The sequence below is a fragment of the Delphinapterus leucas genome, chromosome 5, assembly GCF_059928025.1.
Source record: "Delphinapterus leucas isolate spDelLeu-1000000601 "Yukka" chromosome 5, BTC_Dleu_Yukka2, whole genome shotgun sequence".
NCBI lineage: Eukaryota > Metazoa > Chordata > Mammalia > Artiodactyla > Monodontidae > Delphinapterus > Delphinapterus leucas.
This window is the reverse complement of record NC_143133.1, coordinates 66,740,828-66,759,694: the sequence shown is the minus strand read 5'-3', so window position 1 is coordinate 66,759,694 and position 18,867 is coordinate 66,740,828. Positions and strand designations below refer to the sequence as shown.

General features: G+C 36.5%; 1 protein-coding gene across 5 annotated transcripts in view; it reads right to left on the bottom strand.

Moving 5' to 3' along the window:
• Positions 1-18,867, bottom strand: part of LOC149749144 (uncharacterized) — a 164,423-nt gene that overhangs the window by 65,510 nt on the left and 80,046 nt on the right. For all 5 annotated transcript variants that reach the window (XM_089911855.1, XM_089911861.1, XM_089911856.1 and 2 more), the window contains one exon: positions 1,659-1,812. The gene's annotated coding sequence lies outside the window, so the exon portion shown is untranslated. The remainder of the gene's footprint in view (positions 1-1,658; positions 1,813-18,867) is intronic.

The following is an 18,867-nucleotide window of genomic DNA, read 5'->3' as shown; positions in this document are numbered from 1 at the left end:
CTTTTAAATGCCAATTAGTATACTGAGCATGGAGCACATTAGTAACTATTAACCCACTCCTTGATAATACAATGTTATAATGCATGGCTTAGCAAAGTGGTTTTTAACTTGGCTCTTTGAGTTGGGGTGGGGATCATTTTGTGCTTATTTTTTGGTGCATATTTTAAGTTGTGATTTTTTTTCCTCCAAATAAAGCATGAGCATAAAAATCGATAAATGAAACAGATAAAAGTGAGTGAGCTAGCTGAGGATGGATGGAGGGATGAGGGAAACTGAGACAGAGCCTTAGGATCCCTACTGCTCCTTGGAGCTCGCGGTGACAACCATGTGTAGGCAGCAAGCAGTCTTTGAGTGAAACACAAAAGAACTAAGCTTGCTGTGCACTGCCTCTCTTCCTTCATCCCTCCTCACTGCATGATCACTTATTTTAATTCTTTTTTTTTTTTTTTTTTGAGTTGGGCAAGTAGATTCGCAACTACCAACTTCATCTGTATTCAGAAGGATCAAGTTTCCATTGCTTCTAGGATTCTGGGGTGACTCGAGAATGTTAAAGAGGTGGAAAGAAAAAAAATGGCAGTGGAGGGCGTTCTATCAGTGATATATAATTACCTCCCTCACATGCTTTATTATGCTTCATTATCTTTATTATTATTTAACATATATTGTATGAAAAGTGCTACAGAGCAGCATTGCTCAATTTTTAATGTGCATGGGAAGCACCTGGGATCTTGTTAAAACAAAGGTTCCGACTCAGTAAGTCAGGAACAAAATAGGAGATTCTAACAAGCTCCCAGGTGATGCCAATTCTGCTGGTCCACAGATTGCGCTTTGAGAGGCACTAAAGGATGCCAAAAAATGGATGAGAAATAGTCTCTAATTCTCACGGAGTTCACAGTCTCGTAGGAGGTACAGACCGTAACTATAAGAACTCAAATAAGCAGCAAAGGGTGAGTACTGAAAAGGATGCTGAACACCAGGCAGCCTTGAGGTTTTAGCAGAACACATGCAACATGGGCTGTTCTCATGTCAAGTGCTTTAAGAAAGTAACATAAAAGAAATAAGGACCCAGTCGGGAGGTCCCAAGAGAAATTAAATATGTTCTCCCTTTTCTGATCCCTTTCTTGCTAGTTTTCTTAGTGAAGTGGGAGAATGCTGACTTCGTTTACTACCAACATACATCTGCTTTCTTGTTGCAGAGAGCAGTAAAGGAAGATGGACCCCAGACAATGCTTGCTTCCTCATGGTTTCCAAAAACAGCCTCCTAGACTAAGTAAGTATTTATCCCAGCAGAGATGTCACCTTGCAGAGACAAAAACTGAGCCTGTTATCAAACAGACTAGCCCACTCTTAAGTGTAGGTGTCCAGGTGTCAAGCTGAAAGGAAGACAAATGCAGCTTTGCCCCCCACACGCAGCCAAGAACTGCTTTGGAAAATTCTGTGGTGTGTGACACGTTGCTTTTCTGTACTGTCACATTTTAACAGGTTAACAGTATCAAAGCTAAACTTTCAAAACTCAGTTTTACAGGCTTGGGTATCTTTGCAATGAAATCACAAGATCACAGGGTTGAACTGCAATGTGGATCCCATCCTGTGAGTGTGTATCAGGGTTCCACTCTCAGAACATCGACTTCTAGGAAACACACAGTAGCCCAACCAACCTGTAGCCAAGCAGCGAACAAACAATCCTCTTGCTAAGGAGTCTGCTCCGAATTTCATCGAGATCCGACTATTTCTCAGAAAGAACATTCTGTCTCAGTGTTGTTCACTCGTCTTTTGTCCCAAACCGATGATAGTGTGGTAACGGGCTGCGCTCTGTAGAACGAAACACACGCGGTTTGGAAGAACATCAGGCTTTAGGCTTTAGTCAGTGTCCCTAAGTTCAGGGTTCTCATCCATAAAACAAGGCTAATAAAATCTACTAGTTACCTAACAGCATATTGTGAGAATTTAAGGAAGCAAATGTATGTGAAAGAACTGTAGAAACTACAAAATAATAATGTAATAGCATCATAGCTCAAAATCAATTGTCTTAATAAGTAGTAAAATAGTTGATTTCCATTATAAAAGTTGAAGGCCCAGATCCTTCTTTCCACTAGGCTGGAACTGCAAGGGGGAAAAAATTTAGCCAAACACTCTTTCCTGGGACTTCTACCCTTGAAGAATTGGTGCAAGGCTTTAAAAAATGGTGAGGTCCCATTCATTTAGAAGCAGCGTTCTCATCTGATTGTTCCTGTCTTGAGAAACTTCCTTTAGTTCTTGTTTCCTTGCTCCACCCGAAACCACTGATTTCCTCCTATTTCAAGATGTGGTTCTCCAATCTTTCAGTTTGCCAGTAAATTTCCTTTTTTGCCTAAGCTGACCAATGTTTGTTTCTTTGCAATCAAAAAAAAAAACCGTAGCTAACTGATATACCAAGCCAGGATCTCAACCCAGGGCAGCCCAAAATCCAAAGCCCATGCACTAAACCAATAAATTATACTGTCTCTTAAAAAGTCACATTAAGTATCAAAATGTACAGTGCTTCTCTTATCCAACCTGCAGCTGTATTAATCTATGATCCACCCATTAGTTCATATGGTAACTTCTGCCTTCTAAAAACAAATGTGAAAATTATTTCTTATGTGATAATTCAGAAATTATCTTAAGTGCCATGGATTTAAGGGGAATCATTGAGTCATTTGAGAAATTGAACTGTAGAGCTGATAGGAACCTATGAGATCATTTTCACCTAACTTTGTATAAACAGAAGTATCATAACAATTTCATGAAAACAGCATCTGGCAGACTTAAACATTCTTCTTTCAATTGGTATAGAAGCAACTACGCCACTGCTTAGATGCAATGTATTACAGACAAGTCTCACCAAGTACAAACTGTAAACACAGACTACAAAGACAAAATTTATCTTTCTCAGCTTTGTTTCAAATTTAAGAAATACCCAGGCTCTGCTAAGTAAGCAAGCCTATTACTCCAGTGGCCCCTTGAGTAGTCTAAGCAATCATCCTGGACATCAAACAGCAAGAAGCTTTTGGAAAGAAAAAAGGAAAAAAGGTTCAGCCACAGTTTAACTTCCTCTCTAATTCCAAAGGAATATATTCACTGAGCTCCTTGGGAAAGGAACTTTCTCCCACTCTCTCAACACTTTTCTGTTTGTACTAGATGAAAAAGAGACACAACAAATTGACGTGGGCCCTTAGATTCACAATTTTCTGAAGAAGGGCTTGCAGGAATGGGCATGTGCTGCGTGTGAGAGGACTGGAGGGAACCAGAGCAATGGGTTCCTGCATGTGTCTGGACCTGTTAGCACTCACCCCAACGTATGGCCAGTTTTCCATGAAAGAGAAAAAAGGCATGTCGACTGAAAAAAACGCACAACCCGAAAGTTGAGAATCATGTTTTATTCGGTGGACTTGCTGAGGACATAAGCCTGGAAGACAGCCTCTCAGCTTGCTCTGAGGGACTGCTCCTAAGAAGTATGAGAGGAGCCAGGATATATATAGGAGTTTTTGCAACAAAAACCAGGCAGTCGGAACATCAGAAGATTACTGCTAAAGAAAACCAGACATCTCAAGTTAATGAATTTAGCGCTTTTCTATATATAGGAAGATGCAAGAGTCTGGCCTCATTGAAATCAATCCTTTGATATGATATATCTGGCCTTGATATCAAAGGCAAGTATCCTGTTTTTCTCCATCCTGAATCCCCTCAAGGTGCACAGTCGTGGGCGGCTACAGTGGCTGATGGCTTGATGACTGCAATATCCTTTGTTTACTGATATGGCAGGTGACATTTCCACATGCAAAACAAATAAATCACATTGGATTGTATATTTAGGATAAATGATATTTTCAAAATTCCCTGCAACATGCAAAAACCACTCACATTTATTAAAAATCATTCTCCCCACTCCAGGGTTGAAAGATTCTTTCATTTAGCAGGTACCTTTTTTTAGCACTTTGAGAAACTATGTTCAGCAGGTATTGAGCTCAAATCAATACCTCACTTACTGTGAAGTTCCAAGATGCAGGATCATCACATAAAACACAATAGGGTCCTTCTAGTAATGCTGATAACCCAATCTTGTTGAATGTGCACAAGTGGAAACCACAGAATTTCATCAAATGTAAGATGCTATCAGCATGCAGGTTTTATAAATTTAAGTTTTAGCAAAGTAAATAAAGACAAATTGATCACATAATTTGATGACTAATTTTTATTGAATATGTGACTGTTTGGAATCATATAAATATTATAAATGACATGGTCTAATGTAATGAATTCTGTCTAATTAGAAGTTTTAAAAAAACCTATCCTAAAAAATTAGAAGAATGAAAAATACTGGCATAGAATCTCCTCAGAAATCTCAAATGGAATTATCTGATGGATCTGGAACACCATTAGAGAAATTTCTATTCACTTCTTTGAAGATCTTTAGGGAAGAGTTTAGATGTCTTGGTATAATGGAACAGGAGCCTTCTATGAAAACACTGAAAGAAGAAATATCAATAATGACGTGGCCCAAGAATATCACCTTTACCCTGAGTTGCTACTTTTAATATTTTCATTTACAACTTATTTCAAAAGTTGGTCTAATATTTTTTACTGCATGAACAAACTTTCATCAAAACGGCCTTTCTACAGAATACATTTCTCTTCAGTTTGCAAAGACGATATTCTATTCTTAAGCAAGCAATTCTGGTTTTATATTTGTAGCACCATTAAATAGAACTGGAGTGGTAACTTTTTTTGTACGTTTTTGTTGTAAATTTTACTACTTCAAACTTTTTTTGTGGCTGCCAAAGGGAAAAGAATAAGAAACAAAAATCAATGTTTGTATTTAAACTCGGAAGTATGATGAGAAGATACGGTGTGTGTATGTGTGCGTGTGTGTTGTTCTTTTGTTTTGCCTACTTTCTAGAATGTAAGCTTATGATACATATACTTACAGATAGCTCCTTCTCCTCCTATTACAGAGATTAACAATCCCTTTCTCTCAATAAACACAGAAGCTATCATTTATTGAGTAGTTATTATGTGCTCAGTGCCATACTAAGCTCTTTAGACTCATATAAGAACTCTATGACAAAGTCATATTAAAATGGTGAAAACCTTTACAATATTCATTTAAGAAGTATTTATTGAACAACTACTGTGAGACATTATTCTGGGCTTTGATGATATCAGAGTAAACAAAAAAAACACAAAGCCACTGTTCTCAAAAAACTAACAAAAATAGAGAGAAAAAGCATCCATAGATGAAAGAGTATCTTTAAAGTATGACAATTTGATTGAAAACAAATCAGCAGTTACAATGGAAGACAGAAAATTCTGAGAAAATGTATTCAAAAAATACATTCGAAAATCAATCTAGAAATGTATGTCCAACAAAATTATCATCCAATAATGCGGGCAAAACATGTAAATCATTAGATGAAAACAAACTGTTTCTTCTATTAATAGATTCTAAATAAAAGCACTTAAAATATACTTCTAGAAGAGGACAAATTAGCCATAAAGGGAGGTCAGAAAAGCATACAAGAAGGATGAACAAAGCAGATTCCACAAAATACCAATAACAATGGTGCTGGTCATATTATTATTTGTGTATGGATATGACCTTACACACCTTAAAAATAATATCTACAAACATACATCAATATTTTATTATTATGTTATATATTATATATATATTATGTATATATTATTATGAGGAAATTTTCCTCTCAAAAATTAACCTGAAAAAATAAAAAAATTAACCTGAATGTAGAACCATTTATATGAAGAGAAAATAAATTTCCATTTTCTTTTAAGCATAATTATGAATAATGGCTTCTTCTAGGCTCTGCTGTTTTAATCAATTGTGATTTTTATTACCTTTTTTTAATGCTCAAATTGTCACAAATTAGCCAGTGGGAACTCTTTTTTTTTTTTTTTTTTTGCGGTACGCGGGCCTCTCACTGCTGTGGCCTCTCCCGTTGCAGAGCACAGGCTCCGGACGCGCAGACTCAGCGGCCATGGCTCACAGGCCCAGCCGCTCCGCAGCATGTGGGACCCTCCTGGACCGGGGCACGAACCAGTGCCCCCTGCATCAGCAGGTGGACTCTCAACCACTGCGCCACCAAGGAAGCCCAGTGGGAACTCTTTTTAAGCTAGCTTCTGAGTCCTGTCAACACCACATCAGAACATTTCAAAGCACACTTGCCTGCTGGAAACAAATATTTCTAGCCTAATCTTGAAAACTCTCTTCCCCAAGGCATAGAATTAGCTCCTCCTAGAAGCACTGATATTTTTAGTTGATTTTTACCATTTCTCTGTGATATCCCTACTTGAAATTTTAACTCCTCACAAAACTGTAACTAAACCTCCTTACTTTTATAATGTGATGAACTAAATAATCTTTACCATTTTTATTAAAATTTATATAATCACTTGATTTTTTAAACTCTGTCAATAAAAACTGTCTAAAAGACAGTGCTAGCACTTTCAGTGATTTTCAATATTTTTATTCTGCTATGATTTTATGTACTCAAACCCCATTTCAGCCCAATATTTCTTTTTTTTTTTTTTTTTTCTGTGGTACGCGGGTCTCTCACTGGTGTGGCCTCTCCCGTTGCGCAGCAGAGGCTCCGGACGCGCAGGCTCAGCGGCCATGGCTCACAGGCCCAGCCGCTCCGCGGCACGTGGGATCCTCCCCGAGCGGGGCACGAACCCACGTCCCCTGCATCGGCAGGCGCACTCTCAACCACTGCACCACCAGGGAAGCTCTCAGCCCAATATTTCTAATTATTTCCAGGAAGTTTCATAACTTTTCTAATTTTTATAGAGCAGTGTATTTCTAAAGCTGTCATTGTCTTTAGTAAGTTGTAATTACTTTTAATATGAGACAAAAATTTTAAATCAACTAACAAATGCCAAGATATATACTTTATCCATCCATACACGAGACAAAAAATGAAAATCTTTGGTTGTTCACTATTTTAATTAAAATAAGAAAAGCATTATATCTGTAAACAATAAGGCAAATTAAAATTGGAAAAAATTTCAGTTTTCACTTGGAGAGAAACTGAGATTCTGGTGCATGCTGAAAGACATAATTCATCATGGAAGTTCAATATCTAAGCCCTCACAGAAAAAGCATCTTCAGATCTTTTTGATGATACTTATGTGGGCAAATGGTACCCTCTGGTGCAAGACTGATTGAAACTGACACTTTCAACTTCATGCTCAAATTGGAAAAAGGTCCCCTAAGGATAGAGGAGCAATACTCAATTAAAGATGTCTGATTGTTAGAGAAAATGATACTGACTACCTTGCCGCTGAACCTCAAATTAATTATGCAAGATAATTCTCTACAATTTAAGACTGCCTCTATTATGTGATTTATTAGGACTACCTTGAACCTCTCTGGCCACTTAACATATGGCTTTTCAAAAGTAATTGAGAATATTCCATTGTATCTAGATGGGTGGGATGGGGGAAGGTGGGAGGGAGGTCAAAGAGGGAGGGGATATAGGTATACATATAGCTGATTCACTCCATTGTACAGCAGAAATTAACACAACATTGTAAAGCAATTTTACTCCAATAAAAAAAATGTAAAAAAAAAAAGTAATTGAGAAATGTGTTTCTTTTTCTAGCTGGAATTTATTTAAAAGTTTTGGACAATAACTTGAGATATATCATCTAGACACATTAATATTTATAATCTAGGTTTAGCTTTGCCAAAACAAAGCTGCAATTAGAATCCAAGTTTTCACCAAATCATTCAGATTTTTACAGTTTAAAAACCCAAAGTAATTTTTGCTGAATCTGAAATGATAAATAATTTGTCCCAAACCATTGCCTTAAGGTCATATAGTAAGTACAATGGGAAAGCAAAGTGAAGAGATTGAATCTATATTAAAAGGTAGGCTTTCCTAAGGTTGTTTCTATGCTAGTATCATCAGTCAATACATAATTAAATATTTTGATAGAGTACAAAATGTGATTTTTTTTTCCTGAGACAAAACAGAAATACCAAATAGGTTGTGTTGCATGCACCAATTCCAATTATCTGATACTGAGTAACTCCAGGACCGTGTTGAGGATTCTGAGAAAGAATCTGTAGCTCAGAGTCCAATATTAGCCAGGAGTGGAGGACTGGATACATATTTTTGGCCATCCTGACTCCAAAAGAACTGAAAAGAATTCCTTAGGACATTACCTCTACCTTTCAAAATATTAACGAATATTCTTTTCTACTTTGAATTAAGACATCTAACACATTTTGATTTCTATAAATACCTCTGAAACTAAATTTTTATTATCCAACCACATGTAATTTAATAGGAAAAAAAATTTCACTGAGTGCCCACCAAAAGCCCTTATGCCTGGAACTGGGAATAAAACAGTGTACAAAATAGACACAATTTTGCCCTCTCTGGGCTCTCAAATTAATAGGAAAGTAATAATTTTGATAATAATTGTCTATATAGGCAAAAATCCTCAACAAAATATTAGCAAACCAAATCCAACAATATATAAAGAGGATCATACACCATGATCAAGTTGGATTCATTCCAGGGTCATAAGGATGATTTAACATACACAAATCAATCAGTGTGATACAACACATCAACACAAGGAAAGATAAAAACCACATAATCATCTCAGTAGATGCAGAAAAAGCATTTGACAAAATTCAACATCCATTCAGAATAAAAAGTCTCATCAGAGGGAACATATCTCAACATAATAAAGGCCATTTATGACGAACCCACAGCCAACATAATACCCAATGGTGAAAAGCTGAAAGCCTTCCCACTAAATTCAGGAGGAAGACAAGGACACCCACTCTCGTCACTTCTATATAACACAGTATTAGAAGTCCTAGCCACAGCAATCAGATAAGAAAAAGAAATAAAAGTATCCAAATTGGAAGAGAAGAGGTAAAACCATCACTACTTGAAGATGACATGATACTCTATATAGAGAACACTAAGTCTCCACACAAAAACTATTAGAATTAATAAATGATTTCAGCAAGGTAGGAGGATACAAGATTAAGATATAGAAATCCATTGCATTTCTACACACTAATAATGAAATATCAGAGACAGTAAAAAAAAAAAAATCCCATTTAAAATCATATAAAAAATATACCTAGGAATAAACTTAACCAAGGAGGTGAAAGATCTATACGCTGAAAACTATAAAACATTGATAAGGAAATTGAAGATGATTCAAAGAAATGGAAAGATATCCCATGTCCTTGGACTGAGAGAATTAATATTGTTAAAATGGCCATACTACTCAAAGTAATCTACAGATTTAATGCAATCCCTATCAACATGCCCATGACATTTTTCACAGAACTAGAACAACTAACTCTAAAATTTATATGGAACCATAAAAGACCCAGAATTGCCAAAACAATCCTGAGGGGGGAAAAAAAAAAAAGCTGGAAGTATAATCCTTCCAGACTTCAGACTATACTACAAAGCTACAGTAATCAAAACAGCATGATATTGGCATGAAAACAGACACATAGATCAATGGAATAGGACAGAGAGCCCAGAAATAAACCCATGCATTTACAGTCAATTAATCTATGATAAAAGAGGCAAGAATATATAATGGAGAAAAGACAGTCTCTTCAATAAGTGGTGTTGGGAAAGCTGGACAGCTACATATAAAACAATGAAATTAGAACATCCCCTTACACCATATACAAAAATAAACTCAAAATGGTTTAAAGACCTAGATGTAAGACATGACACCATAAAGCTCCTAGAAGAGAACATAGGCAAACCATTCTTTGACATAAATCATAGCAATATTATCTTAGATCAGTCTCCCAAAGCAAAAGAAGTAAAAGCAAAAATAAACAAATGAGACCTAATCAAATTTAAAAGCTTTTGCACAGCAAAGGAAACCATCAACAAAACAAAAAGACAACCTATGGAATGGGAGAAAATATTTGCAAATGATGCAACTGACAAGTGGTTAATATCCAAAATATACAAATAGCTCATACAACTCAATATTTAAAAAAAAGACAACCCAATTAAAAAATGGGCAGAAGACCTAAATAGACATTTTTCCAAAGAAGACATACAGATGGCCAACTGGAACATGAAAAGATGCTCAGCATTGCTAATTATTGGAGAAATGTGAATCAAAACCACAATGAGATATCACCTCACACAGGTCAGAATGGCTATCATCATAAAGTGTACAAATAATAAATGCTGGAGAGGATGTGGAGAAAAGGGAACCCTTGTACACTGTTGGTGGGAATGTAAATTGGTGCAGACACTATGCAAAAACAGTATGAAGGCTCCTTAGAAAACTAAAAATAGAACTAACATATAATCCAGCAATTCCACTCCTGTATATATACCTGGAAAAAAAAAGAAAATATTAATTTGAAAAGATACATGCACCCCCAACATTCATAGCAGCACTATTTACAATAGCCAAGACAAGGAAGCAACCCAAGTGCCCATCAACAGACGATTGGATAAAGAAGATGTGGCTTATATCTACAATGGAATATTACTCAGCCAAAAAAAGAATTAAATACTGCCATCTGTAGCAACATGGATGGACCTAGAGAATATTATGATTAGTGAAATAAATCAGACAAAGACAAATACTATATGCTACCACTTATATGTGGAATCTAAAAAATAATACAAATGAACCTATATACAAAACAGAAAAAGACTCACAGACAGAAAACAAACTTATGGTTACCAAAGGTGAAAGGGAAGGGGGAGAGACAAATTAGAATACAGGATTAACAGATAAAAACTACTATACTTAAAATAGAGAAGCAACAATTCCCTATAGCACAGGGAATTATACCCAATATTTTGTAATAATCTAAAATAGACTATAATCTTCAAAAAAACCCCACGAATCACTGTGCTGTACACCTGAAACTAACACAAGACTGTAATTCAATTATACTTCAATAAAAAATAAAAAATAATAATCTAAATGAATGGTTGTATCATGCTTTGCAATGTATTTTTAAACATTAACCTTCCTTGAATTCTTTGGAAAAGCCAATTCGTTCATGATGTACTTTTTCAACACATTGTGAGATTTGGTTTGCTAATATTTTGTTCAGGAATTTTGCATCTATTTTCACAAGGAAGAATGACTTTTAATCATCCATTATCAATAAAATCCTTATTTGATTTTGGCATCATGATAATTTAGCCTCATTAAGTTATTTGTAAGATGTCACCTGTTTTATTTTGTTCTATTTTCTGGAAGGATTATATGGTTTTGGAATTAATTGTTTCTTGATGATGTGTCATAACTTGCCTTTTAATTGATCTAGATCTGTTGTTTGTTCTGTTTGGGTTTTCATTTTGGCTTTTTATATAGAAGAGGAAAAGATTTTTAAACACTGATCTAGTTTCTTTAAAGGTTACAGGTCTACTAAGATTTTCTTTTATTTCTACTTGATTCAGTATTGCTAAGTAATTTTCTGTGTGAAATTGTCCATTACAATGTAAATTTTTTACATAAGACTGTATACTGTTCATGTATGTGCAATTTTATTTTGTATGTTAGATGTTTTTTCTCTCCCTGTCCCTTGATAAATTTCACCAGGGTATATCAATTAACACTGAATTACCTTTTTTTTAACAATTAAAATCAATTTGGCCAATTATTTCAGCTTCATACCAAAAGGCAAAAAATTGCCAAGAAGTGGTAAGCCTTTTCTTGGTAATCCATTCTTTTAATATTAAGCTTCTCTGTTATTAAAGTATATTTGTAATTATCCTATGTTCAGCACCCATGAAAAGCACCCATTCTTTCATTTTGATGAAATAAATTTTCATCTCTTTTTCACTGCCAATAATAAATGATGTTTCCTTTCTAGAGCCTTTCTTCTTAAATCTTTATTCACAAGTCCTATATTTCTCTTTGATTCATTCCTTTGAACTCTGTCTAGGGTCTCTCCGTATCTTTTAAATTTTGAAACAGAGAACTTAATATTAAACTCTAGAACTACCTGACCAATGGTATATAAAATAAAAAAATGATCTTAGGAACCCAAACACTCAATATGTTGTCTTCGTTAATACTGCTTGAGAAGCCTTGAATAAGGGGATTATGCAAAGTGGGAGAGTGGAGGCCTCCTGCAGAGAGGAAATCTTGACCACAGACACACTTCCTCATCCTCTTTTATTAAGACCTCAGAGACTGTGCCCTCTGTTTTCTTGTGTGCTACCACGTACTTCTTCCAAACAGAGTTTTCCATGACCCTAAATAACTCAGAGCTTTCTCACAGTTTTTGCAGGTTTCCTAGGGGTTTGCATTGCAAAAACAAGGAAACTGACTAAGATAACCTTAACTAATCATAAGGATTTTATATTTTCAATAAGTCACTGAGCAAAATGACACCAACACCTCTAAGACCTGGGAAGAAAACCTCTATGACCTGGGAAGAAAAGCCTCCAACCCTTTGGCTCTCTCTCTTCATTTGGCTCTCTCTCTTTGGTTCTGCAGAGAACATGAAATAAATATATTTTATCTCAGCAGGCATGAGATAAATATATTTTGTTTCTAGGACTGGTGATTCTGATGATAAAAGTTAATTATATCTTAATTACCCACTTATCCCTTTGCGGGGGCGGGGGCAATAGAGGAGACCATAGTTCTTTGCACAGAGAAGTCTCTCAATAAACATCTGTTGAATGAATGAACTAATGACAAACAAGTTAAAGATGGCATTGGACCCTTGGAATCATAAGGTCCAAGTAAGTTTCCTCTACATTTTAAGAAATACAGAGTTTTATCCGTTTCTGTTTTTGCTTCTAATTTATGAAAGTAAATTATAATGATCTTAGTCATCATTCTCAGAAAAGGGATGACTATTTTTCTGTCAAGAATAATTAGCTCAAAAAAAATTAAAGTTCACAGAGGCAACCTAAGATATTAGGAAAGTAGCTGGGTTTTTTTAAAAGAAATTTACAAACCATGGCAATACAAATCCTTTTTGGAATAAGGCAGCATTATAAATCTATAAATTAAAATATTTTACTCATCCATTTTTAATTATAATAGGAAACAGAAAAAATATATTCAGTCAATATACGTATAATCTTTGTCTAGGTTAGGAATACAATGAAAGGGATATAGGTGGAAATATAGATGAAAGCAACAGAGATCAAGAAGGTGGAGGGAGAGGGAAAACGGAGGAAAAAGAAAGATAGAAACATAGAAAGCAGCAAGAATTGAAAGAGAGAAGTGTTCCCTATTAAAAGCTTTTTAAACAATTACTGCTATAGGCTGTTAAAGTTGGGCTATGGTGTTCCCCCAATAGGATTAAACAGTAATGTCAAATTTTGAATTTTCCTAAAGAATCAAAGGACAATAAGCTATGAGCTGGAAGTTTTCCATAATTTAAAGACTGCAATAAAAATTTAATATTCATTTAGGGAGAGAAATATGTATTTCCTACTCTATCAGTTATAAATAAGTTTAGCTGCAAGTAAAGAAACCATGATTAAGAGTAGCTTAGGGCTTCCCTGGTGGCGCAGTGGTTGAGAGTCCACCTGCCGATTCAGGGGGCACGGGTTCGTGCCCCGGTCCGGGAAGATCCCACATGCCGCGGGGCGGCTGGGCCCGTGAGCCATGGCCACTGAGCCTGCACGTCCGGAGCCTGTGCTCCGCGGCGGGAGCGGCCACAACAGTGAGAGGCCCGCGTACCGCAAAAAAAAAAAAAAGTTTCTTTTTTTCCTCACAGAACAATAAGTTCAGGGCAAGGCAGTAGCTGGTGTTCACTGACTGCTCAATGACGTTGCTGAGGATTCAGGAACTTTTTTCTCTTTGTTCCAGTGCCCTGGCCACAATAAAAGACCTTCCTCTCAACACTGTGGCCTCCAGATCTCTAGATAGCTCCTGAACCAGCAGGCCTGATGTCAAGGAAAGAAGAGTGCGACTGGAGAAAAATAATAAAGAACAAGACCAAAGGGGCCTTCCTGCGTGCCTGTCCCTCCTTATCAGAGAAGCCATGGCATCTGGGACACCTCGCTCAGCCCGCTTGTGCTTACATCTCATAGGCCAGTACCACGTTCCCTAGGGAGAAGGGCTTGTGTATGGGGATGGAGTGGTAAACCACCATGTTCACCACAGTCACATTTTCAAGAGATCTATTTACTTTGCCTGGGGTCACACTTTAATGAAGAGGACAACAGCTATTTTTCCCTTGGCAGTCATATTCCAGTGGTCTGGCAGCAAGCAGAAGAAAGATTTTCCTATACAAGAAATTTTGTTCAGGAGCAAATATATTTAGTCTTGCTATTGTACTCATTCATTCAAAGATACATTCCAATTTACATGAAGTGGATATCATAATCGAATGCAGAGCAGGCCCTTGAAATTCCAAAATGCAAGCACAACACACGAAAATTTTCCAATTCTGCCAGGTCCTTACAGTTTAAAATGTAAAATACTAAGCTGTTTGCTGCGAGCAAACTTGACTCTTCATAAATTTAATTTGTCATCTAAGCCTCGCAACAGAAATATTTGCCCCTGTGTATACTCAGTGAATACAACTGAAGATGAATATCCTCATTTTCTCTTATGAAGACTCAGGAAAACACAGGTTTGTTAGGCAAATTATGCACTCTTTCCAGGCTCTCTGGACAATAAATATAATTCAAATTTAGTATCCCTGATGATTGGCATACACACACACACACACATATATATATATTAGTGTATATATATATTTTATATATATAAACTATATATATTATCATATATGTAAACTAGTATACATATGATTAGTATATATATTTGTATATATAAATATAAGTATATATATATACTAATACATTATGATGATTAGTATAGTCTTTTTCTAACATCTTTATTGGAGTATAATTGCTTTACAATGGTGTGTTAGTTTCTGCTTTATAACAAAGTGAATCAGTTATACATATACATATGTTCCCATCTCTCTTCCCTCTTGCGTCTCCCTCCCTCCCACCCTCCCTATCCCACCCCTCTAGGTGGTCACAAACCACCTAGCTGATCTTCCTGTGCTGTGTGGCTGCTTCCCACTAGCTATCTATTTTATGTTTGGTAGTGTATATGTGTCCATGCCACTCTCTCACTTTGTCACAGCTTACCCTTCCCCTTCCCCATATCCTCAAGCCCATGCTCTAGTAGGTCTGTGTCTTTATTCCTGTCTTACCCCTAGGTACTTCATGGCTTTTTTTTTTTTTCTTAGATTCCATATATATGTGTTAGCATACGGTATTTGTTTTTCTCTTTCTGACTTACTTCACTCTGTATGATAGACTCTAGGTCCACCCACCTCACTACAAATAACTCAATTTCGGTTCTTTTTATGGCTGAGTAATATTCCATTGTATGTATGTGCCACATCTTCCTTATCCATTCATCTGTTGATGGACACTTAGGTTGCTTCCATGTCCTGGCTATTGTAAATAGAGCTGCAATGAACATTTGGTACATGACTCTTTTTTTTTTTTTTTTTTTTTTTTGCAGTACGCAGGCCTCTCACTGTTGTGGCCTCTCCTGTTGCGGAGCACAGGCTCCGGACGCACAGCCTCAGCGGCCATGGCTCATGGGCTCAGTCGCTGTGCGGCATGTGGGATCTTCCCAGACCGGGGCACGAACCCGTGTCCCCTGCATCTGCAGGCAGATGCTCAACCACTGCGCCACCAGGGAAGCCCCGCATGACTCTTTTTGAATTATGGTTTTCTCAGGGTATATGCCCAGTAGTGGGACTGCTGGGTCATATGGTAGTTCTATTTGTAGTTTTTTAAGGAACCTCCATACTGTTCTCCATAGTGGCTGTATCAATTTACATTCCCACCAACAGTGCAAGAGTGTTCCCTTTTCTCCACACCTTCTCCAGCATTTATTGTTTCTAGATTTTTTGATGATGGCCATTCTGACTGGTGTGAGATGATATCTCATTGTAGTTTTGATTTGCATTTCTCTAATGATTAATGATGTTGAGCATTCTTTCACGTGCTGGTTGGCAATCTGTATATCTTCTTTGGAGAAATGTCTATTTAGGTCTTCTGCCCATTTTTGGATTGGGTTGTTTGTTTTTTTGTTATTGAGCTGCATGACCTGCTTGTAAATTTTGGAGATTAATCCTTTGTCAGTTGCTTCATTTGCAAATATTTTCTCCCATTCTGAGGTTGTCTTTTGGTCTTGTTTATGGTTTCCTTTGCTATGCAAAAGCTCTGAAGTTTCATTAGGTCCCATTTGTTTATTTTTGTTTTTATTTCCATTTCTCTAGGAGGTGGGTCAAAAAGGATCTTGCTTTATGTCATAGAGTGTTCTGCCTATGTTTTCTTCTAAGAGTTGTATAGTCTCTGGTCTTACATTTAGGTCTCTAATCCATTTTGAGTTTATTTTTGTGTATGGTGTTAGGGAGTGTTCTAATTTCATTCTTTTACATGTAGCTGTCCAGTTTTCCCAGCACCACTTATTGAAGAGGCTGTCTTTTCTCCACTGTATATTCTATTACTATATATAAAAATATATATTAGTTTATATACACTAAACTATATAAACTAATATATATGATGATTTATATATATAAATAAATGAGTATACTAGTTTATAAGCGATATAAATAAGTATATATGGATATAAAGTAGTATATATAAACTAGTATATATATTAGTATATATAGTTATATATATAAACTATCATAGATAAAGGTTTCTGGGAGATAGTTTCATAAATTCATAGCACAGTGTGTGTTTTAGTAGCATTTATCATGTATTTTAATAATTACATATAGAGAGTATATATAGTATCCATGTATTCTCAGGGGGTGTAAAATATTAGACTATAAGGATATCTACCAAATTTACCAAGCTATTAACAGTAGTGCTCTTTTCTGGATGGTGGGATAAAGGCATTTTGTGTTTGGGGCATGTGCAGCATGCACACTGGCACTTTACTATGGCTATATGATTATTATTAACAAAATTCTTATTACGTTATATTAGAAATGTTTGCATGTCAGTCTCTCCCATTAGCTGTAATCTCTATAAGGATTCAAGGGTCTTGTCACTTATTTCTATATCCATACTTTCTAGAATAGTACCTGGAAATTAGTAGGTGCTTGTTATCCTCAGAATAAATTAATGAAAGAATGAGTTTGATTTTGGACTTTCTCATTCAGGTCAGTGTCCGTCCATTCGTTCAAGTACTCTAACCAGGATTTGATGATCCACGTTCCTGTGATTGTGCTAATATGTTAGAGGTGCTTCCAACTAAAAATTGTCACTCGCCATCTGGTTCTACAAGCATGAAGTCACTAGCCACTGTAGTCACTGACCTTCAACATACCCTGAAAGGAGTTCAAGGGGAAGATCAGGAATGAGGCTCTCCGTGCTCTGGGAAAAACTGGCAGAACAGGCCGTCAGATAGATATTTTCAGGAGAAGATTTTATGAGCCCAATTTCTTGCATCTTCTCATACCTAGAAAAGCACTAAAATCATTAATGGAGACATCTGGCTCCTCATGACTAGCAGCAACCTTTTGCCAAAATGTGTGCCTGACCGCATGTATCCACCTTCACTAAAATCACGTATATACTGACCTTCCCCACACCTCTTCGGAGCAGTTCCTCGGAGCTATCTGAATGGCTGTCTCTGGGCTATAGTCCTCATTTGACCCCAAAGAAAACTTAACTCACAACTGTCATGTTGTGCTTTTTTTTTTTTAAGTGCTAACATTTTTAAAAGAAAACAAATAATGAATCACTTAATATCCTTCAGATGTCCCTGAGAATAACATGACTTCACATTCCTAACATTGTCTTAGGTCTCATGATCATATAGAAGTTGATACCAAATGCTGACCTATCACTATTGAGAATCCCATCTAAAACTGCCTTCAAGTACTGTTGCCAGATGCCAATATTGACCTGGACCATTCACTGTTTTATTTTCCTATTCAGAAAAAAAGCAGTATTTTTATCAACATTTCTTAAAATTACTTGGAAGTAAAAGAACTACTTTAAAACATAAAATGGTCAGTTCTAAGATTTGATTTGATTTACAAGCTAATAAATTAGTCTGTTGTTCTTTCCTGGATGCTGGTAGAAGAGACAAAACTCCTGAGTCAGAGAAAAAGGGTTTTGTTACTCATGGCGCAGCAAACAGCTGGAGCATCAGTACATTTACAATGGTTCTTCTTGCCCCCAGATCTCACAAGGAGATGGGGAGGAGGCCAGATGGATGCTATACATGCAGAGTATGTGCATCCCAGCTGAGAAACAATGAGATTGGGGAATCCACCACATTTATAGAAAGGAGTGAACTAGCTTACTCTTTGTGTGGGTGTAGAAGGAGATATCACCTCATCTCTCAAGATTACCAACTGCATAAACAGTCCTGAAAAATGGCCCCAGTAAACAGCAGTTAGGGCCTTACAATCTTAGCACACTCAGCAAGACATAAAGGACAGCCAAGTAGCCTACAAAGGACTCTCTCTCCCACAAAACTATTATTATATGAGCACAAATAAATCATCGACCAAAATTTGCAAATTTTTATTTATTCTGCAGAGCACACAGAGCAAGCCTATTTCGATGTAGTTCAATGCTTGGGCTCCGCTTGGCTTTTATCCCCACCTACTATGACTAGAGCAAAGAGGTGGTGAACGAAATACAAGAAATGAGGCTGCGGCAGAAGTCAGGGTCAGAGGATGAAGGGTTTTATATACCATGATAAAGACACTGGACTTATCCAAAGAAAACAGGAGCTATTTGAGGGTTCAAAGTGAGAGAGATTCGATTTGCATTTTATATAAATGGCATGGAACAGGCAAATATAGAGGCAGGAAGGCTAATTTGGAGG